The 25226-nt window shown below is 30.7% G+C and overlaps 1 protein-coding gene across 1 annotated transcript in view; it reads right to left on the bottom strand.

Moving 5' to 3' along the window:
* The window catches only part of LOC107449275 (innexin inx2), a 36470-nt gene extending 25118 nt beyond the window's left edge, over positions 1-11352 (bottom strand). The window contains exon 1 of the mRNA XM_016064776.3: positions 11022-11352. The gene's annotated coding sequence lies outside the window, so the exon portion shown is untranslated. The remainder of the gene's footprint in view (positions 1-11021) is intronic.
* Positions 11353-25226: the final 13874 nt, after the last annotated feature.

The following is a 25226-nucleotide window of genomic DNA, read 5'->3' as shown; positions in this document are numbered from 1 at the left end:
ACTCCATTTCAAAACTAATTGCTACACGCATTTCAGCAGGCGATTAATAGATTTTCCTATCGAAATCTTAATGGCGAAATCTTGTCTTTATCAACAAAGAATTCTTTGTTGGTGTATCATATATACTGATATCGAAATATACATTTTCTATTTTATGATAATACCTTCATAAACAAAAACATAACCATTAGTATGGAAAAAAGATAATGAAATAATCTGTGGATTGCAGTTTTGCCACAGTTATGGGGGCTCTTTCAGGGACATTTTATCGCAGATTAAAAAGTTTCATTTTTGTTGACAACTTAATGGTATGAGAAAAACAAGTAAACTGACGAATTTCTAGAAGTTTTGATAGAGTGCTTATCTTTTTTCCCCCCATTAGAATGTTTGAATTATTTAAGCAAATGTTGCTATCCTATAATAACAAGAATTATTCGTATCTAAACAACTTTTGATTTTATTTGATTTCCATTATATTCCACTTGTTTTGACTCGATTATTCTAAATAAATAAAATAACTCTCAGTTCCAGAAACTGCTCACTTTTATGCATATTCTTTCCCAGATCAAAATCTCTAGTTTCCTCTAATTAATATATAAATATTTTTTTTAAATGTTTTCTTTTAAAATTTGTTTTTTCATTTATGTTATGTTTTAATGCTTTCACGTAAACTGATTTCTTTTAATGGTCGTGTATCTTGTATTCATGAGTTACTTCATGTTAAGAAGAACTTAATAAATAATTAGTGAAAGTGTATTCATTTTACATGCAGGGACAACCGTTTATGATTCACTTATAAGATTGAAGTAATTCAAGTATTTTCAAATGAAGTCAAAAGAGTAGAAATACAAAATAAGGGAATTAAGTATATAATTTATAAATAATATATCTACAAAAGCTTTTGAAAAATTTTTAGAAACAAACTTTAATATTTATTGTAGTGAAAACATTTTCTAGAATAACACAAGTTTTATTTTTGTAACTTTTACAGTAAAGCTCTCTAAAATAAATATCCACATTATGTTGTTTCATTAAAAAAAAAAGGATTTTTTTTAAGTGGATTTAGTGGAAATAAATTATTAAATAAACTACCGTTATGCCTTCAATACAACTTAAATCCTATTTTCTTCCTAATAATAAAGAATGTTACATTTTTTTAAAGTAATGTTCTTCTTTTTCTTGAAAACTGTGAATACGGATACTTTTTTTGTGAAACTGAATCAAATAAATAAATAAAAATGGTCAAGTAAAGACATTTTGACAATCGGTAGCATTGGTTTCGGAAAGATTAAACACTGAATGTGAACTACCTAGAAACAAATTCTAGCAGAGGTGTACTGAGAGGCAGAAGGAGTACAGGGACTAACAGCCAAAGGGGGAATCTAATCGAGGATTAAAAATTAGATTTCGAAAATATTAAAATTTTACCAATGGACAAAACTGTAATTTCGTATTTTCTTTGAGCAGCAAAGTTGTTAAAAATAAAATAATGAAGGTAATATTTTCCAATTTCTGCCAAACGAATAAGAAATAAAAATTTATTATTTAATAATTGATGGTAAAATATAAAATAATTGTTCAGTAATGAATTCAGTCGGTTCTTAAGCCATTTTCCTCCCGCCCTTGTACTTTCAATAACTACGGAGAGGATAATCCATCAATTTATCAATCAAAAATAAATAAATAAATAAAGAATAAAAAGTTGCCCGATATAGTAAGCAGATTAACAATTGCTTACTAATCATAGCAAATCAAAAGCTATGATTTACTTACTCGAACTTTAAACCTAATACTATTATATTTCAAATGATAAACTTTTTATCAAGCAAATGTTTGGCTGAAAGAAAATATTTTATGATGACTATAATGTGACGTATAAGTAAATTTAGTAATGAAATTTTAAAGAATTAAAATACTGAAAAGTGAAGGACATAATTGGAAAATTTTTTTTATCACAGAGTCATTACAGCTAGATATTTTCGTAAAAATTAAAGTACAAATATGGAAGTAGATTTTTATAAATATCGCTATGTGTGTGTTTAAATTAAAATAGGTTTTTTAGTATCCTTTTAATTGATTACACCCCTTTATTCAGGGGCCTCAAACGGAGAAAATAGCCTGGCATCCTTATACTACTACACCCTAGAGCAGCGTTTCCAAACTTTTTCGTACCATGCCCCACCTAAGCCTTTCTAAAATTCTTATGCCCCCTATGTAACATATACATAATTTTTAATATTAAAAAATCGAATTGTTCACTTAAGAAACTTAGGAAATTGTTTGCGAAACAAAGTAAGTAAATTTTCAGAACATATAATGAAAAACTAAAATTCAAATTCGAAATAATTTTAATAAAGATTTTTCTATAATAATTTAATATTTTAATTTAGTGAGATTCTTGCCCTTGATGCTTGCTGCACGTAGATTTTATCTTAGGTTCCAATTTGGTTAGCTTCAGTCTCAAGTCTCCCCGTTGTGTTATATCCAGACGATTTCTTTTTTTTACCAATAAAATCATTTACAGCACTAAATCCACATTCAGCTAAATATGAAGATGGAATCGGTAACAATAGTTTTCTTGCACATTTGATTGAATTTGGGTATTTGTTTTCTGTTTCCTCACGAAGCCATGCCATCACTCCTTTCATATTAAATAAAGTTTTAACTGACTCATCATTTTGCATTTCTGCAAGTTTTTCTTGATATATTTGATATATCAGACAAATCCACCAACATGGACTGCAACATCCATGTTGGAAACTAAATTTGTTTTAACTCAGAATATCTTTCTTTTAAATCAGCCGATAGAATTTTCAGATGATAGACAATAACAAGTAAAGGGGTATCATTTACTTCACATTTTTGGACCCAATGAAACTGTTCAAAGTTTTTGTTGTTATATTTCTGACATAACTCAATAAGGGCAATGAAGCCAAAATCTTCGCTTTTGCATCAACAAGAGTTTTATTTGTTCCTTGAAGTTTCTTATTTAATATATTCAGTTTTTCAAAGATATTGGCTAAATAACTCACAAATGCTTTACCATCGACTGTAAACAGATACTTCATTTTAGGTTTATCGCTTAAAAAATTCGCAAGTCACATAATATTTATTGACCGCAATTATTTAAGAATTTGGCTTTTTTCTTTCGATTTTGCCACCGAAATCTCGTATTGCATTTAAATGGCCCAGAGCAAAAGGTTTAAACTCATGTCGAGTCCATTTTTGAATTGCCCCCCTTTACAATCAAATTGCCCCCCGGTGGGGCACGCGCCCCACGTTGGGAAACACTGCCCTAGAGGGCTTAATTTTGGAGGTCCCAGCCCACGCCTGTCCGAGATACATAGGATTACATAGAACCCTAGTTCGTCCGAGATTAACATGGGATATATTTTTTTTTGTCCTTAGTATGAGGATAAAAAGTTGTAAAAATATATATTAATAAATTAAAGTTACATAACTATAGATTAATACTAGGCAAAATGCATGAGCTATTAAATAAAAAAGGGAAAGAAATATTCTACCTTTTTTTACCGTTTTTGTTGCACCGTACTTTTACAGACAAGAATTACGATATACTTGGAAGCTTAGCTTCTGCAAGCTAACGCTCGCCAACCCCCAAAGGGTGCTCGTTTCACGATACATTGAATATTACTTTTTTACGACCCGACTCAATATAATCTGTCACTGTGTTATTTGAAAGCCGTAAGTTCGCCACACATTGCGTCGACACGTTAAGGGACGACTTCCAACGCTTGTTATAGTACCGATAGAAATTCCAAAATGACTAAAAAAAAATTGAACAAAAAAAAAAAAAAAATCGAAATTTTGAGTTAAAACATCTTAATTTTAAGTCTCACAAAACAATAGTAGCAGATCTCTAATTTTTTATACCTTATAGATTTTACATATTTTATACTTAATAATTGAACCTAACGTTTGCTTTAAAAGAAGTAAAAAAGTGTATCAAAACTTTACGACTCTATGCGTGCTTCGAGCTCTGCCTAAGGCTACCTCATCTCTACAAGGTGCCATTGAATTCAGCATTTTCGATTTGCTGTCAAACGTATTTGAATAGCAACCTATTGTTCTAATCATTCTAGAATATATCTCTCTTGCCAAAAAAAATATTCTTACATTCTTCGTAGATGAAAGTTTTTTTATGAAAGATATTTCACTTATTTTGATTACTCTTAACGTTAACAAATCATTCGAAATCAAAGTCAACAACACTTAGAGAGGCATCAAACGGCTTATGCTAATTCACCTTTTATGGCTAGCTCTATGATCATTGTGAAGCAACGAACAAATATTTCATCTATGTTACTTTCGTCTATGTTCTAAATGATGGAGACACCAGACAAAAACAATCATCTCAATTGTTTACTTTCTCTTTTATTCATGACATCTGGGAATGGATAAAAAGTCAAAAAAGTTAACATATTTGCGGGTCATTAACTTTAAGAAAGCAATGGGGTCGAGATCTAAATGAGTTTTTTTAACTCGAGAATCTAGCATCCAGGGATGAGTTAGATGGAAATTGGTTCCGGAAAAAGTAATTTAAGATTATATTTCATTTACGTTAGAGGGAACAGTATGAAAAATGAGGTCATTATATTCATTAAGCTGTCATTAAAAGATACAACTGATTGCCTTCTTGAAAATTTGTCAAAAGAAATAATTGCGTGTGTGCAGATGGTTCTTTTACTTTTTTTTTCGTTTTTTCAAATTTAATCATTTTGACAATGTTTAATTAAAAAAAAATCAAACAAATCTTTGTTGCATTTATTTTACAAGTTTAAAAAATTATAAGAATTAAATATGAAATCTTAATATTTATCATTTCCCTAAAATTAAAATCAAGCATAAAAAAAATTTGCGTTTCCAGATTAATGTCTTTGTATAGCGCATATCTATTACTGTCGGTGAATTTTTATTGGTCAGAAAAATCACATGGTAGGATTCAGTTTTCCCACATTGATTTCCGTGTTGTTCTGATTATCGTCAGTATAAAATTTATAAAAGTCATAAAGGTATTGTTTTCCTATAAACATTTTTGTATTCCTAATTTAAAAGTATTCACCTGTACTGCTATTATTAAGCTTTTGATTTTATATTGTTTTCTAAAAAAAGAGTTTAAAACTAAGAGAAAAAAGGCCGGGATAGCCTGGTCGGTAGCAGCTGGGCCCATGTCCGAGAGTTCGTGGTTTCGAGCCCAGCCGGTCGAAGACTCCCCGTGTAGTAAATGGTGACTGATGCATGTGAATTCTGTCGAGTCGCAAAGTCCTCCATGTTCCCATAACAAATCAATACTTCTGGGGGTACTGGGTTGGAGATCGATCGTTATCTGATCTAGGTCAAAAATTACGATCTGTGGATGAATGAATGGGTCTTTCCTACAAACGGGTGTGACGTGTGCGTGGCTGAAGACGAATTCTTGGCCACAGATGGTGCCACTGAAAAACAAGAAACGCACCCTCTGCCTTAAATTTGCTCGGTTTCACCAGTCAGCCTTGCTAGTGTGGCAAGTGGCATTAGAAACAACAACAACAAACTAAGAGAATTGTTTGTTCTTATTATAACGTAAATCTACGCTACATTTTAAGAGAAAGTTGTTTAAATAGGTGTCTATTTGTATTAACCGTTTTACAATTATTATTTTTTTGGATAAATTACACTTAAAGTGATTCGTTAAATGATTTAAAACTTACAGATCAGCTTCATGCGCAATGTGATGCACGCAAAAATTGTATTTAATATGTTATTCGTTTGGTAAGCGACGAAATATTAAATTACGGTTGTGAACTCACTAAATTTGATATAAAAATGCACTTTTAATTTTAAAAAATGATTACTTAGAAAAATTACTTACATTTACTAACAGACCTTAATAGAATCATAAGTGGAATATAGTATACTCTCGATATCTCAAATGTGAAGGGAAGCAAAAAGTATTTTTTCGAGATAGTGAGCTTTTGAGATAAAAAGTTCAAAACTAAATATGTTCTAAAAAGTAGAAAAATATATTCGAAAATATTACTCCACAGATTAGTCATGAAACGTGAGAGTAACTACTTATAAATATGTATGCAATGATAGTTTACTATAACCCTGACTATAACAATTATAATTTTATTTTTAAAAGTAAGACAAAAATAATTATGCATTAAATGGAAAAGAATTGGTTTACAATAAACTTATATTGTGATTTTTCTGAAAAAATTCATTTTCAATTTCGAATAAAAATCGACAAAACAAGGTTTTGAGAAGAAACTCTTCGACATAGGAATTGAAATTAACATTAGGTTAATATATAATGTAAAGGGGAAAAATATTTTTTTGATATAACAAGGTTTTCGAGGTATCGAAGTTTGAGATATCGAGATTCTACTGTATTTGGACGAAGGAAGTTATATTTTAAGTGATATAAACTTTCGTAGAAAAAACTTTTATGCCCAGAAAAAACAATCATCGGAGTTGATGAGCTGCAGCGAACAGGTGATTCAGCCCCCTAGTATAAATATAATATTTCTGGAATATATATTTAATATATCAGATAGTAGGTCAGACAGATCAGATAAGAGCCTTAGCAATGTATTAAATAAAAAGTTTTTCAAACTTATTCTATTGTATTTAAAAAATAAGCTGTACCATTGTTAAATTAAATACCATTGCTGATTGCCCATGAAACTGTATAAGCTTAAAATTTATCACATTAAATAAAGAATATTTTGATTAATGTTTTAAAAAATATTTTAATAGTTTTCTGGCATTTATTTTCTAAACTATAATATCCATGGTAATTAAAGATTTTTCTGTATTCTGAGCTTGAAGTAGGTTCCCCTCTTTTTCGATGCTTTATATATTAAATGTGCAGGGTGTGCCGTAATCACCGCTTATAATATGTATTTTTAAAATCTTTGTCAAAATGAAGTGCAACAATAAGCATATAGTATTAGGAGGTGGCAAATTGGTATTTACCCAAGGAATGAACTAAAACGCTATTAAAATCTGTCGAATCACCAGCGTGGAAAGTGGGATGAAAAAGAACAAAAAAACAAGTTGAAACTTGGTGTTCCGAGCAATAATTTTACAAATTACCTCTGTTTCCTCCGACAATCAAATAGGTTTTGATGTTTTCAATCCTGCCTTCTTTAGTAGTGATTCATTAGATTTTGATTCAATTTTTATTTTCTCCACGCTGAAGTATTAATTTGCGACCCATAATCTGCTTTCATTTAAGACAAGTATTTTCAAAATATAGATATCAAACGGATACTAAGGAATACTTAGTGCACTATAAATATAAATAATTTTCAGAAAATGAAATGTAGTAATTTTACAAAATATTTTGTTAACGAAGTAAGGAAAACAGCTATTTTTGTTAAGAGTTTATCGAAGCTATGATCTGGTATAAAGTTTCAATCAAAAAAAGTCTAAGAACTCGTTAAGAAAATAAACAGTCAATGAAAACAACAAACCTTATAGAAGTCAGTTAATGCAAATACTCGTGACAACAATTTGTTCTGCCATATTTCAGCTAAATATGTTTTAAAATATTGATTATTTCAAAGGCAACCGTTGTTTTCATTGTACACTAAGAAGAGTTACAGTTTCAGGAGAGGGTGCGGGTGAGAATTGTAATGAAGGAGATGAATGAGATAAATGTGTTGAACATGAGTAGATTCATTCATTTCATTTGTTTTTGTTTCTAAGCCTAATTCTTCTTTTTTTAGAACAAGATCATGTTACATGGTGAGAGTTGTTACTAAGCGAGCGGAATAAAAACATTGATAAATATTATCCGAGAAAATTTAGCATTCACTTTACAGATTTTTTTTTTAATAGAAGTGTGCAAACGTATAATAATTAAAAAATATTTAACAGCCAAATTGACATGCTGTTTGTTTATTTCTAATTTTATTTCTAATCTTGCCCAGAGTAAAGGATTAAAGTTTAGTAGTAAAAAAAAGTGAAGATAGATATCATTAAGGGTTTCGACTTCGATATCTGAGGGAAGAAAATAAAGTTAATCACTAACTGTGTAGAAACTTAGGAACATTTATTTCAATTAGACTTTACGAAGCTTTATATTTGATGAAACTTTAAACTAATAATTCATAAAACTTGAGACTGAATCGATGAAATTTTGTATTCGATGCTCGATTTAGTATATATTTTTTCTTAATATCATTAGATATTATGTATTAACTACATTCACAAAATAAAATTTATAAAATAATATCAATGTACATTGCCCAGAAAATAAATAAATAAAAAAATAGATAAGTGAATAAAAATAAATAAATAAATCACCCAGAATAATATTAATCCAATATTAATTTCCGCGTACTAAAAGTCAATCTTATATTAATTTCCGCGTACTAAAAGTCAATCTTAAAAGTTCGAAGGAGTGACCTCAAATATACTAATTCAGGGGTCTGTTTAGAAGAAATTTGGGTCCGTTTACGGACCCTTCAACGGACCCTTCACAAAATATTCTAACTTGAAAACGGACCGTTCACAAAATAATTTATCTTTTAATCGGACCCTTCACAAATTTGTTTATCTTCATTATTGTTTTGTTAATCAAATAAACCCTTCCCAGGAAGGGGGGGGGGAAGAAAGACAGATGTAAACGAACTAAATTTTGTCTTCAGCAGGCGCTTCTTCCTTTATTCGTCCGAAATGAATATTCTGCGTTCAGCAGTATAGGCTAAATACCAAATATTTGTATGTTGCATCTCTAATTTAGTAGCAGCAATTGCTGTTTATTTTTTAAAATTTATTTTTTTTTATTATAATTTTACAGTGTTGAGCACAATCTTGTATCTATTTACAATTTAAAAACTCCTTGAAGAGGTTCTTCGCAATAACAGGACCCTATTAGGGCCCTATAACAGAACAGGACAGGACTCACAAAAGCAGGACCCTGATTGAAAGAATGTGACTTAACGTCCATTTTATATTCACAAATTACGAGCAATTTTTTCACAATTTTACAAAAACGGACCTTTCACAAAATGTCTGGACAGACCCTTGTAATTAGTGCAGACGATATTTAAGTTACAAAATCAGCCGCAAATCGAATTTTGAATATCTGAATTTTTTGAATTTCGATTTTTCAGGAACCCTTCGGCCGATTTCGTTCAATTTTTTTTTTTCTTGCCATACAAAATTACATTATTTAAATTGATGTAAAAATCTAGCTACTTTACAATTCAAAATTTTTCCGATTATTATTAAATAAAATAATGATAAATAATTATTCAATGTTAATTTTACTTTTTGCCTATTTCGCCAGATCTCGAGAACTTTTTAAGCGAATTGAAAAATTTTTCCACGCAATTATAAATTTAATTTATCCAAAGATACAAAAAAAAAAAAAAATGTTAGATATTTTTTGTATTTTTGGATAAATGACAACATTTATTTCTATACAAAAAATAAATTCTAGCCAATATTTATTATTTTATTAAATAACAGTCAAAACATTTTGAATTGTAAGGTCATTTTAAATTGTGTCACTTAACGTGGTAAAATACGAAATTTCAGCGAAATCGGTTGAATAGCTCCTAGAAAGAAAAAAAAAATCGAATTTTAGATATGCGACCTTTTTAAGCACCCCATATTTTGGGGGTCAGAAATCCGAATTCGTCAAAAAAAAAAAAAAAAAAAAAAAAAATACGTTTATTCAGAGAAAGTACGTTATTGTGTTTGATTTCGTAACTTAAAATATTGTCTGCACTAATTATCATATTTGAGGTCACCCTCAGGTGTATTGAAGGCATGTTGAGGATTAAGAATGAGTCCTAGAACGTGAAGATTCGATCATGAGATCAAAAGTTATTAAAGTTATTTTTTTTTTTGGGGGGGGGGGCNTTTTTTTGGGGGGGGGGTGCACTATATACAGATAATACTATCCATTCATTAAACTGTGGGGATATGTCCTGTTGAATGTAATATTTAGGGTAAATAAGAAACAAATTTCTGATTTTTACTGACAAAACAGTATTAAAAATTATTTGCTTCAAATTTTTCACTTTTCTGAAATATTATTATGTTTAAATATAAAGAGGTTATGATACAAAAAATTTCATTAAGGCCAGTGATTTTTGTTATTGCTAATCGGAAATTTAAGGGATTTTATTTATTTTTTTAAGCATATTCCGTAGTTATAAAGTATTTTTTTCGAGAAAATATTGCACTATAAGATAAAAATAAATTCGAAAAAGTTAGATTTTTAGAAATAGTATTTAAAACAGTTTTAAAAACATATAAATTCAGTCAATTTAAGAATTTCTCTACTACGCATTAAAAAAAAAAATCAGCTTTTGCAAGTGTCTTTGAAGAAGATTGTACAATTTATGCATAAGGGTAACGCTTTACAAACTTGATTTTAGAAACTTAGTTCTAACTATTATTCATTTTAAATATAATAAGAGATATTTATTATTATAATTTTTTTTTTTTACAAAAAGTTGGATTCTAAAAATAGTAAGGGAGGAAAAAAAATTGGTACAATAAATGCTTCACTTACGTTTAAAAAAAAGTAATAAAACTCACGTTTATGAGTTCTGACTTGATAGACAATAAGCAATTTATACAACTTTATTGTAACACAAGTGCCAATAAATTAGTTTTGCAATCTTTGTAGCTATGTGTATAAAAACAAATTTGAAAAAATTTAACAGTATTTAAAACAGTTTAGAAAATATATAAATTTAGTGCAAATTTATAAATTTTACAACTACACATTTATTAAAGAGATCTGTTTTTCCTTATAGCAAAGTATCTTAAAGAAGATTGTATAATTTGTACAAAAGTTTTTGAGTTTCAAGTATTTAGAGTAACAATTGTAACAGAGTAAATATAAGTCAAACCGTTATTCATTTTGAATACAGAAATAGGTATTCCTTTTACAACAAAATAGGTATTTGCTTGAACAATAAGGAAAGAGAAAAAATCGGAATAATAAATGTTTTTATCGCGGTTAGAACAAGAAAAGAATTAAAACTTACGTTTATGAGTTTTCACTTGATAAATAATAGGTAATTAACAAGACTTTATTAAACCACAACTGTCCAGAGTTTAGTTTGCAAACTACGTGGCTATGTGTATAAATACGGATCGCATATATCTTTTAAATCCACCTGCTCTTAGTGTCTACAAATGCTTTCGAATTCAATTTGACGTCATGGATTAGGCTGGAAATTTAGTAAGCAGAAAAACAGAGATTTTCCTTGTTAATGAATAGGTGCTTTAAAGTTGATAGTATTGGCATGAAATTAGAGATGTAGAATTTGAAATTATTTATATTAATGGTATCTTTTTTTCATGCACATATTTCTGTTCGTGATATTAGCTACTTATAATTTTAAATAAATAGTCTTTTAAACGTAAAAACTTAAGGAAAATTAGCTAATGAAGATGGGTAAGAAGTGAGGGATTTTTCTTGCTGGCTTTTGATTTTATTTTAGTTTTAACTCTTCTGTTCTGAATCAAATTTTCCTAACTATGTAAATTAGGAATAAAATAATACAGTTAAAATCTTTGCTAGAATCAAAATCATATTTATATTTCAAATAATTTGGATTCTGGTGAACTGTTTTAAGAAACTGAGCGCAATACATTTTATCACATGAGAAAAAATGAATGAATATTTCGTAGAAATGAAATTAAAGATTATCAATAAATAAATAATAAATATCAAATTTTATTAAAAAAAACTAGCAAAACATTTAGACGTAGAACAAAGATTTATGCTGTATATTTAAAATCTGTAGAGTTAAAATAAGTAAATAAATGGATCATCCTGAATAACTTTTGATCAAATGACCGGCTTCACTTTCTTGGACTAAGTTATGAAATCAGATACAAAAACGTACTTTCACTGAATAAACATACCTTTTTTCGGCGAATTCTGATTTCAGACCTCCAAATTATAGAGGGCAGCAGCAATCTGGGAAACATGGTCGTAATAGTTTGGTTAGGAAAGCGGTCTAAAGTTTGGAAACCTTAATGTTTATTAAACTTTTTGTGCATTTTACCATATCTCGAGAAATTTTTATTCGAATTGAAAAATTTTTGCACATAATTATAAAACTCGCTTATCCAAAGATAATTTCATGCAAAAATATCTTCAAGTAAATATTTATTATTTTATTTAATATTAGATGGAGAAAAAAAATTTGAATTGTAAAGAATAAATTTTTTTAAATACTATTTTAAACAATGAAATATTACATGACAAAATACAAAATCTGCAGCAAAATAAATTAGTCGAATAGTTCCTAAGAAATCGAATTTTAAGTATAAGACTATTTNTTAGCTAATGAAGATGGGTAAGAAGTGAGGGATTTTTCTTGCTTGCTTTTGATTTTATTTTAGTTTTAACTCTTCTGTTCTGAATCAAATTTTGCTAACTATGTAAATTAGGAATAAAATAATACAGTTAAAATCTTTTCTAGAATTAAAACCATATTTATATTTTAAATAATCTGGATTCTGGTGAACTTTTTTACGAAACTGAGAGCAACACATTCTATCACATGAGAAAAAATGAATGAATATTTCGCAGAAATGAAATTAAAGATTATCAATAAATAAATAATAAATACGCCACTTTTATCAAAAAAACTGGCAAAATATTTAAACGGAGAACAAAGATTTATGCTGTATATTTAAAATCTGTAGAGTAATAAATAAATAAATGGATCACCCTGAATAACTTTTGATCTAATGACCAGATCTTCACGTTCTTGGACTAAGTTATGAATTTAGATAAAAAAAACGTACTTTCATTGAATAAACATACCTTTTTTTCGGCGAACTCTGATTTAGATCTCCAAATTATAGAGGGTAGCAGCAATCTGGGAAACATGGTCCTAATAGTTTGGTTAGGAAAGCTGTCGAAAGTTTGGAAACCTTAATGTTTATTAAACTTTTTGTGCATTTTACCATGTCTCGAGAAATTTTTATTCGAATTGAAAAATTTTTGCACATCATTATAAAACTCGGTTATCCAAAGAAAATTTCATGCAAAAATATCTTCAAGTAAATATTTATTATTTTATCTAATATTAGATGAAAAAAAAATTTGAATTGTAAAGAATAAATTTTTTTAAATATTATTTTAAACAATGAAATATTACATGACAAAATACAAAATCTGCAGCAAAATAAATTAGTCGAATAGTTCCTAAGAAATCGAATTTTAAGTATAAGACTATTTTAAAATTTGACTTCTGCCGGATAGCTTGGCTGAAAGGACGTTGGGCCCACGTCCAAGAGGTCGTGAGATCGATCTCCGTGCATTAACGTATCATTAAAGTGCATTGCTAACATTTAGATTAATATACTCGGCTTTAAAACAAATAAATAAATCTTTAAATTGTGAATTATTACTTTTTTGATACTTAATGCCTGATTATTACATGAATAGAAAGGGCACTTGCCCAATACCCCTAATTTTAAGGGGTCGTCAGTAATGTATATTAAATATATTACTGAGGTGGCCGGGATAGACTGGTCAGTAAGGTGCTGGGCCCATGTCCGACAGTTCGTGGTTTCGAACCCCGCCGACCGAAGACTCACCGTGTAGTAAATATAGTGACTGATGCACGTTAAATATCTCGGGTCACAAAGTCCTCCATGTCCCCATAACAAATCATACCTCTGTGGGTACTGAATTGGAGATTCTGGTGCAGGTCAAAATTGCGATTGGTGAATGAATGAATGGGTCAGCCCTATAAACGGGCTGTGACACATGTGTGGCTGAAGTCGTATTCTTGGCCACAGATGGTGTCACTGAAAAATAAGAAACGCTCCCTCTGCCTTATATTCACTTGGTTTCACCAAGCAGGCTTGCTGGTATTTGCAAGTGATATTAAGAAAAAAAAATCGATTTCTTAGGAACTATTCGACGAATTTAACTAAAATTTTGCACTTCGTCATGTAAAGTTACACCCTTTAAAATGATGTTAAATATTGTATATCTTACAATTCAAACTTTTTTCGACCAGTAGGATATAAAATAATAAAAAATAGTAAGTATTTATCAAAAGTTAATTTTTGCATGAAATTATCTTCGGATAAACTAATTTAATAATTGTGTGCAAAATTTTTCCAATTAGCTTAAAATGTTCTACAAATATGGTGAAATACTCAAAAAGTAAAATTTACATTAAAGAGCCTAAACTTTTGACACCACTCACCTTACCGAACTATTGGGACGTACCTCTTTGCGTCTGATTTCGTAACTTAAAATATCGCCATCACTAATTAATTAGCATATTTAAGGTCACCCCTCTGAACTTAAAGACTGAGACTTCTGTGAAAATCTGATCGTTACATCAGAAGTTATTCAGAGTGGTCTGTTTTTTTTTTTTTTTTTTTTTTTTTTTTTTTTTTTTTTTTTTTTCTTTTTACGCACTGTACACATGTATGAAACACATTATAAAATTATTTTTCGTGTTTCTAACTCACTTTTTTTTTCATTGTCTACTTACGATATTTGTTATATGCGGTGCCCTTGCTATCCAGTTTCGCGGATAATGCGAACTCTACTCCATTTATATAAATAAATTTCTGTGTGTTTCTTAAAATAAGGTTTTTTAAAATTAATTTACTCTAAGTGTCAAAATATTTTGAAGATGAGAGTAGTACTATCTTAAATGTTTTACCTTATGTGTCTTCTTCTGTTATAATTTTGTTACGAAGGTTTCCTGTTTATGCAAGTATTACAGTAGTTTAAGTAATTACATGCATTGTACCCAGTTATAAGTTATCCAACGGAATTATTATATTTATACAATGTACCCCTTCCATAGAAACTGTAATCGCAAGACAGATGTTCTTTTCATCCGAGATCATATCAGATGGAATCGCGAATTCGTAGGATAGCTTATGGATGTTACATTAGAATATGTACATTAATGTGTTTTCAACATCTGTAAATAAGCCATCTTTGAATTCGTTTATTAGTCTTGTTTATTAAAAGAATTAGTAGCCTAGATAGATTTTCGGGTACCCCGGGCCGAACGCTGAAAAGTTTTTTTTTAAATTTTTTTTATTGCACAATCACTTGACTTTGATCACTTGATCAGCGTCCTCCATGCATCGCAGATGCATTCGAGAAAGAAAAAAAAATTACAAGAAGATAAAACAGTAATATAAACTTTATAATAATAATAACAACAGTAAATACATTAAAATAAGAACAATAAAACATTAACCAACGGACCAATTTTGATGGAGAACTGGAAGCAATTAGAATTAAAACTGTTTCAGAATATTGTTAGAACAATTCAATTAAGCCGACCAGATGGCCGAGTAGTTAGCGTGTCTGACTGCGGAGCCATTGGCCACGGGTTCGACTCCTGCTCAGGGCATGGATGTTTCTTTCCCTCTCTGTGTTCTATGTCCTTTCCTCTTTGTGTGAAAGTGTGAATGTGACCCGCCCTATAAGCGGGTTTGTGGTTGTGTGACGTGGGTGACGCTGCTCCACCACCGTGGCTTTGCCACAGGTGCCCACTGGGCAACGAGAAGAGAGTAGCACTTCTGGCATTTCTGTGGCCAATGAGACAAAAATTCAAGTTCCCGCCATTAAAATGTTGCGATATTGTTCCGTTTGCCCCTTCAGTAGCTAAACGAATTTGAGCCCCTGAATTAGAGCGTCCCTAAAAACGTAATCCTAAATTAAACCCTTCATTAAAATAGAACCCTCTTTTTAAATTTCCAATGGCAGAAATTGACAAACTCTTAACAAGAAGAATAAACATAGATAAGAGAAACAAAGTCAATGACTCATTAGCAGATGCCTAGCACTCCAATATCTGTTCACTTCGGAGTCTCCTTGTACAGCCGAGCATCCCATCAAGTGCTTCCTATCCATTACTTCGAATTTCCTACAGAGTGGGCAATTCGGACTCCCGAAATTAGTAGATATTTTAGCCGTCAGCCGTTACCAGGGTGCACCACGGGGAGGTATATCTACTATCGCACCCCAAATAGAACGTAAGAATATGCAACGGCTTGAGTTATGTGAGATTTGTGATGCGATTGAAGTTAAAAACGAATAACTTAAAAGCTTTGTAAAAATTACAACACAATTATTTCGCTAAAAAAAAAATCTAGATAATTTGGAACTTTATACCTGGGAAAATATAAAAATACCATATATAACAGTAAGAAAAACATTACTCGATATATTTACCTACTTTGTGAATCAAATTGGCATTTTGATTTATGTACTCTTTGGTAGAAGGCTTTGGCTACTTTACAAGAGAGAACGAAAATATTATGTATTTACTTAGATAATTTAATGGATGTTTCATGAGCCGATGTGACTCAGGGGACAGAGCCGTCACTCGACCCAGGATCGAATCCCAGCCATGACTGGTCCATATGAATTCTCAACCCGGCTCGCTCTGACTACAGTGCTGATATAAAATATCTCTTGGGTTGACGGATCACGGGTTAGAATCCCCTGTCAAGTTACCCGTTGGTGGTTTTCGATGTTTTTTTCTCCGTCTAACGCTATTGCGGTTTAGTTCCATCAAAGCGTCCTCCATGAAGGCAAATGTTTCCCAATACTTCATCCAGGAGTTTCATTGTCTTTTGTAATAGGTTCAAAATCACAAGGCTACGGAGCTGAACATTGGTAGTAGTAAACTCAAAATTGAATCGATTGTTCAACGACGATTGTAAAATAAAATAAAATATGGATGTTTCATGAATAGAGACTACTGGCTACATCACATATCCCAAAAATGACCTATCACTTAAAAAATTAATTTAAAAAATTGAATGAGGCAAAAATGTACTGTATGCTGCTGTCTGTTTATGACACTAGGAATTAAAAAACCAGATTTAGAAATAGTTATAAGGTTTATCTCTATATGGCGCTGCTAATTGCAAAATTATAAGACAATGTTTTTTGTTGTATGTCACATCATTCTAACTGAAATATCTGCATGCCTGTCTTTCAATTCAATTTCGTCCGTAGCCACCACCTTGTTTCTACAAATGAAGTTATTCTGAAATCAGTATGTTATAGTTTTCCATTTATGGTCTATATAAAAACGTGTTTACTAAATTTAAAACTTAGAAAATTTTCTGGTTTTTAAGCTGCACCTAGCCAGCTGACAGTGCGTTTTTATTTCCTGCACCTTTTTAATTGATTTTTCGAATCGTCAGGCCCCTTCTTAGGAGACGGGGTAACATCTAATTCGATAGGGACAGAAAGTATTCTTGTTTATAAATTGACGATGAGGTGCTTTCAGAAAGCTTTGTTTCCGTATCCGTATGGGCACCACGGAACATGAAAATTATATATATTTGAAATTTTGAAATTTTATATATATTTTTATAGACATGCAATGATCGAACTTTTTAAACGGGAAGGCAGAAAAATAGTGAAAATCATGCCTTTGATTTGTTCGGTGCTAATTTTTCGCTTAGGAATAAAAAAAAAAAAAATTNAAAAGCATAATATAAGATGAAGAGTGAGTTTCTTCTGATATCTTTTGAAAGCTAGTTGACCCCCGCAGGTTGCAATCCCCCTTCTGCGACAGTGGTTAGTCGATTAGTTTCGGGTTACTTAACTCACGCACCCCCACAAAAAATGTAGGGGAGACAGAGGAACGGGTTTTGGAGGTGCAATATATTTCGTCCCTTTTCGAACCTATCCTTACTGAAGGTTAGAATTGAAATGAAAAGGCCTCTTTAGGTATTCTTTGGCCAAGGTCATTACTAATTAGTTAGCATATTTAAGATCACCCCCTGAACTTGAAACTGAGACTTCTGAGAAAATATGATCGTTACATCAGAAGTTATTCAGGATGGTCTGTTCTTTTTTACGCACTGTACATATGTATGAAACAGATTATAAAATTATTTTTCGTGTTTCTAACTTATTTTTTTTTGTCTATTTGCGATTTTTGTTATATGCGGTGCACTTGCTACCCAATTTTGCGGATAATGCGAACTCTACTCCATTTATATAAATAAATTCCTATGTGCTTCTTAAAATAATGTGCTTCTGTCAGGTTACCCGTTGGTGGTTTTCGATGTTTTTTTCTCCGTCTAACGCTATTGCGGTTTAGTTCCATCAAAACGTCCTCCATGAAAGCAAATGTTTCCCAATACTTCATCCAGGAGTTTCATTGTCTTTTGCAATGGGTTCAAAATCACAAGGCTACGGAGCTGAACATTGATTGTCGTAAACTCAAAATTGATCGATTGTTCAACAATGAATATGAAATAAAATAAAATAATAAAATATGGATGTTTCATAAATCAAGACTACATCACATATCTCACAAAAATGATCTATCGCTTAAAAAATTAATTTAAAAAATTGAATGAGGCAGAAATGTACGGTATGCTGCTGTCTGCTTATGACAGTGGGCATTAAAAAAACCAGATTTAGAAATAGTTATAAAGTTTATCTCTAGATGGCGCTGTTAATGGCAAAATTATAAAACAATGTTTTTTGCTGAATGTCACATCATTCTAACTGAAACATCTGCATGCCTGTCTTTCAACTCAATTTGATCCGTAGCAACCACCTTGTTTCTACAAATGAAGTTATTCTGAAATCAGTATATTATAGTTTTCCATTTATAGTCTATAGAAAAACGTGTTTAATAAATTTAAAACTTAGAAAATTTTCTGTTTTCTAAGCAGCACCCTGCCAGCTGACCGTGCGTTTTTATTTCCTGCACTTTTTTAATTGATTTTACGAATCGTCAGGCCCTTTCTTAGGAGACGGGGTAACATCTAATTCGGTAGGAACAGAAAGTAGTTTTGTTTATAAATTGATAATTGATGAGGTGCCTTCAGAAAGTCTTGTTTCCGTAAAGGCACAACGGAGCATGAAAATTTTGAAATTTAATATACATACATTATAGACATACAATGATCGAACTTTTTAAACGTGAAGGCAGAAAAATAGTGAAAATCATGCCATTGATTTGTTCGGTGCTAATTTTTCGCTTAGGAATAAAAAATAAAAAAATTCTGCCTCGGGCAATAGATTCTTAAAAGTATTGATCGCAAAATAATTTTTTAAAATCATTCTAGCTTCTATAAATGAGTGACAGATTCCTTCTTGTAAAAATCAAGGCTTAAAAATATTTACCTTTTTTCACACTTCCTATTTATTTAAAACGCACTTCCATAACAGGAAGCGATTATTTACTCCATGCTTATTAAGGAAGACTAAAATACTATTTGAAAAGGCTTTTTGCTATTTAGTCAGTAATGTAAAAAGTGCATGAAGTTATTAAATAACGTTATTTTATCCATTAAAACATTTATATAAATACTAATTTAGAGATAAGAGATTATGGCTCCTTTACCAAAAGACACAAATGAAGATTTTTAAATTATCTTTGGCATTGTTCATTTTTTCACTGATGGAAGCATTCAATTATCCCAAAGAAGATTTAGTTTTGATTCTGCTATTATTCGATCTGGGAGAAATAGTTATCAAGTATTTCAGATCTATTTATCATTCTCAAATGGACAAGTTTTTCTACATTTATTTTATCAACTCGGTAAAAATTTTTAACGTGCTTTAATGCCAAATTTTTTTTTTATTTGTTTATTTTTCTTTAACATTTCGCTTTAATGGAAATCAATCCCTATATTACAGGCAACATATACAAGAGCGAGAATATGAGCAATATGAATACATGGACAATAAGAATACACAACAATTAAAATACAAGAACAATAAACGAGAACAGTGAAGATTAAGGATAACAAAATTAAAGTGAACTACAGTAAAAGTTGTCAGAAAAATGGAGACAGAAATGTCCTACACAGAATTCATTGTGCTCCTAGCATCCTGATTTAAAATGCGCAAATAATTTTCTTTTGTCATCGCCACTTTTAGAGCTTAAGAATTGCTAAATTGTAAGTACAGTCACACAAAATAATGTTATATTAGTTGTTTAGAAATTTGAATTCGATTTCAATCATAATTTTGCTGTCCTGATTTCAATTATGAAAAAATAAATCTCCACGAACTTTGTTATTAAAGATTTTTCGTATCTCTTAAGAACTGTTCCAGAGATGCGTTATGAAAATTAAAATTTGAATGAAAAAGCACCGTACATAACTTCACCAGCAATATATAACTTCAATTGCTCTGATTCAAATAAAAGGCTTTTCAAAACTATGCAAGATGCTTTAAACAGGTTTCTCAGCAAAGAGCTAACTAAAGATGTTCTAAATAATAAAGATCTATGAAATTAAATACAGTTAGAAAACATAAATCCAGAAGGTTATTCGTATCGGAGCATCAGATTGAAACAAGAGCTTCCGTGAACGATATAGAATGTTTCTTGGAAAAGATCTCAAGGATTTTTCTGGTTTTAAATTCAAGTATTCCATTGATTCAAAATAATTTCAAACAACGAATAGATTTAAGTTATTAATAGCTAATGGAAAAATTAAGCCAATCTTTTCGTTACCTCAGTAACATGTCAGTTTTTTTCTATATTTAAGGTGCTGTAAAAATAACAGTAGATATTGCTTGCTTTGTTAATGGAAAACTGTATTATTGAGAAGATTATTGGATCGGATTATGGGCAGGGAGTTCCGTGACTACAACCCTTAACGTATACTATAGTTAATGCATAGGATAACTGTTAACCATAGTATGAAAATATGCACATCGTACAAAATATTCAAGCGGGAAGAGAACAAAAACAGTATCAACGGCTGAGGAAGGTAGGTGCACAAAGCATCAAAATATGTTTGATTGCTGGAAGAAATTTCAATTTCATAATGGTCTTGCAGCTTTTCCATATTTCACCCGGCAATCAAACAGGTTTTAACGTTATCTTCCACTGCAATAATTTACCAAATTTCTGTATCGTTTTTGTCTCGCTTCTTGCTTAAATATTAATTTGCTTCCTTCAGATATGTATATATTTTTTGTTTTTTATGTTTAGTAAAGATTCTATGAGTCAACAAGGCACTCTTCAAAGTTAGCAAAACAGTTCACCGAATATTCACCAAAACACCAGCTGTTGGTGGGTTTGGTACTCTAACGCAGATGTGATCTATTATGATTTTATGAAACCTTGTTTATCTATTATAATAGAGATATGCTACATTTAACTATACGAAATGATGCTAAAACTTAAAGAGAAAAATAGTATAGATTGATTAACTGATGGTCTTCTATTTTATTGCATGGCATAGCCAAATCAGACAGCGCACAAATGACTATGGCAAAACTACAGCAATTGGAGCTTCTTCATCCTCCTCCATACTCACTTGACCAAGCCCTAGCTTCTTTATTAATTTGGACACCTTCTGAACAGGAAAACAACTTAACTCCGAAATTTCTAAAAACTAGCGTTTCAGGAATGAATTGGTTCTCTTCCGTCAGGGTGTTATTCCACCAACCGCTTACATAGCACTAGTGCAGAGAATATATGAGTACAGGCTTCGATGAAAGAAATAGTTCTTTATATCTGTAAGGTATCAATCTATTTTCTCATTTTTTCCATACTATTTGCATGTTTGACCAATAAATAACAAAAAAACAGACGTAAAGTTCCCCTCAACTTAGCAGATAATTCAATTTTCTACAAATTATCATTTAAAATGGAAGTAGGATAAATAGATTTTAAGATATCGAATGTTGAAAAAAATCGGCTCTTAGAAAACGAAGATGAAGTTTGAAAATTCCTACGTAGTGATTGTTACGCAGATCTTTTTTGGATCTATATAAATCATGTAGTAGTTCAAATCTCGGAACTCATTATTTTACAAATAACAATTTTCAGAAAAAAAGTTTTACCGGTGTTCTTTCTTATAGTCAACTTGCCATGATATTTTTTGATACTTGCTATGATATTTCAAGTCAACTTACTGTGATATTTTTTTCACATTTTGAAATTTTACATTGATTTCGGTTAAGTGAACGATTAGAAAAGATATAACTGTAACTATTATAATCATTAAAAGGCTAAATACATTAATTTGTGTTCCATTATTATCTTTTGTAGGTAATAATGTTTCAGCAATTAACTATATCTTTCGTATGCGGAATATGTGGATAAGATGATATTTATACCCCTGAACCACTTTTAAATTTCCTGCATTGTTTTCAAACATTTCTATACCACAGACCTAGACAAATAATGTTCTAATATTGTAGGTGATTTAGTTTGCTTTCATTGACATAAAACCTAATTTACGAAAGATTCATTATTACGTTTATTATTATTCGTTATTACTGCATTCATTATTGTTCATTATTACGTTCAATTTAATATAATTCTTCGAATGTCACTATAGCCCTTTCCTGCTCTAAGTGGTTAGTTTTTTTTTCTACTTTTCTATTTTTTCTATTTTTTTTTATTTTATGACCACCCACGTACAGATGAGAAATCAAATTAAACACTTAACGTGTGCAGATTGACAGATCTTAAACAAAATTTCTGCTTCAATTATTGCGAAAATAAACGTCAAGGTGTCCTCCCATGCGTCATTTATCTCCCAGCACATCAGCATCAGTTTCATAAACTTTTACGCAGCTTCTGTTGTTCTCAAGGGTGGTCCAAAACGTTCGACACTTGTTCTTAATCTTTTGCTAATCTTTCAAGCGTAGAGGAAGACAATGTTGTGTTTCATTTATTCTGAGATGCAAAATAAAATATCAAAGTTGTTCCACTGAATAGAAAATTGCAATCAGATGATGTCTTAATTTAGCAATATATTTTATCTCTAATAAGTTGCTTATGACGGGTAATCGAAAGACATTGATGTTCTGATTAGTAAACGACGGGAATGATTATCGAATGATAGTGTTCTGATGAAACAGTCGATTTCTCCTCACTAACCTCTTTTGGAAAAAAAAAGATGTAAAATGACTGTATGATTATTGCGTACGAATTTCATGAATATAAATAAGAATATACTATTTACGATTGAAATATTACACAATCAATCAAACTCTTAGACTGTGTGTCTCTCTCTATTTCTGATTACACAACATCAAGAACTATATTAAAACTAATACAATATCGTTGAAATCTAAATAGTTCTGTTAAGGTTCAAATTAAGAGCTAACTTGAATTAATATATTTATAGCTCATAGAGTAAATCATTAAGTTTGTAAATTAATAAAAAATGTTTATGAGTGGCAAAATCCAAAATTGTGCTATAAACGTTATTTTAGTTGAAATAGCTTTAAAAATAATGTTGAACGAAGAGTTTTACAGTGAGAAACGTAGCTAAAGTTTTAAACGTTAAGGCCCTCTTAGAAATTAGTTTCTCAAATGTGATCTGCCACTTTTAAGAGATAAATATTTTCTGCGGGTGTTAGTTTTTAAAATGGATATCTATTCTTTGTATTTGAGTTCTAACTTTTTTCTACAAATGACATTGGTTTTATAGAGGAAAATTCTGTCAAAATTTTAATATCATACAGAACACTTTAAAAATTTCAACCATTTTTAAATCGGAAACTACACTTTTAGAGCATTCTATGAGTGTCATATTTTAAAATGGTGTTATACATTTGGTATTGAAGTGTTAACGCTTCGTCAAAATGGTAATATAATGTCGAGTTTTAGTGAAGGAGACGTGGCTCAATTTTTTTAATTTTCAAGGAACATTTTAAAAATTTAAAATTTCTTTTCTTTGCACCATGGAACTTATATTTGTGAGGGTCTGTCCTTAAAGTGGTAAGATACATTTTACTTTTGGGTGGTAACTTTTTAAAGAGATAGATGGCTAAATTTTTAATGTAAGTATGAACCTTTTACGAAGTAATTTTAAAAGTTTGCACATCAAAATCTGAATTTTTAAGGCATGCATCTTTTTTCCGACAAACAGTTTTTAAATTGGTGCCAAATACTTTTCATTGAAGCTGAAAAATTTTCACAAATTGAATTAGAACGTCGAGGGGAAAAGGTTGAATTTGTGACGTTACTAGGGACGCTAAAAATTCATTTCACCAGTTTGTACCGCGAAATTGATTACTTTTCAGAACAGATTTTTTTTATTCCTGTCAATTATTAAAATAGGGCCATACACTTTAGGGCCGTTCATAAATGATGTCAAACTGGAATGGGAGGGATCATGAAATTGGTCAGTATGTGTGAAGTGGAAGACGAGAGTGGCGGTGGCACAGGACATATAGCGTTCGCCTCTTAACGAGGTGAACCAGGTTCAAATTCCAGCAGTGGCTTGTAGATGTGAATTCTGCTCCCGACTTGCCTCGATCACAGTACTGACGTACAATATCCTCAGTGGTAGACGGATCGTGGGGCAGAATCCCTTTGTCATCGGGCTAACCGTGGATGCATTTTGTGGTTTTCTTCTCCATGTAACGCAAATACGGGTTAGTAACATCAAAAAGTCCTCCATGAAGGCTAGTTTGTCTCAATGCTTAAATCCAAGCGTTTCTTTTTCTTCTGGATTTTGTTCAAACTAACAACGCTGTGGAGTTGAACATTGATGATCGTGAACTCAAAAATGGGCCGGCTATTCAGCGCCGATTAAAAAATATAAAATTGGCTTTACAAAGCAATTTTATAAGAAACAAAAACGTTTTAAAACAGGAGAATAAATGTTTTCACTATAATTTTTAATTTATTAACCATATGTATTTTAATATTTATCTTTAGGGAATAACTATTATTTCTATATTTTTAAAAAAGTATTTTTCATCAAAATAAGTGCAGATATTTTCAGTATCGTTGTTTTGCTCTCAAATGTCATTAAGAACACAGTTTAAAATTAAAATATTGAAATGTGATCTATAACATATAGGACTTCGTATCTGAAGTGCAAGTATTGATTTATGTTATATAGCGGGGCATATGACAAGAGTTTAGGGGTACGTGAATTTTGACACTTGATAAAAAAACGGAAGGGTAGGGATCAAAATATTGAAGGAAAAAAAAGTAAACCCTTTATGGACAGCTCCTTTGTTTTTAAGAGCTATTACATTTTTACAAACGGCAGTAGAATATCGATTTTTATAGTAGAAAAGTCAGCTAAATTGTTGACGTTACAATACAAGAATTTCTAATTAAGCATTTCTGACTGGAGGTGTAATATAAGATGTCTGTTTGTCAAACAGGTCTGTTAATTTCGCAACATGTTAAATGATCAACCCCGATTTCATTCAATGGTTTAGTGATTTTGATGACTGATTTTATCACGTGTAGTTTGTTCTTTAGTTTATCTTA

This window comes from Parasteatoda tepidariorum, chromosome 1 (assembly GCF_043381705.1).
Source record: "Parasteatoda tepidariorum isolate YZ-2023 chromosome 1, CAS_Ptep_4.0, whole genome shotgun sequence".
In the NCBI taxonomy this organism is placed as follows: Eukaryota; Metazoa; Arthropoda; class Arachnida; order Araneae; family Theridiidae; genus Parasteatoda; species Parasteatoda tepidariorum.
This window is presented reverse-complemented; position numbering and strand designations above follow the sequence as displayed.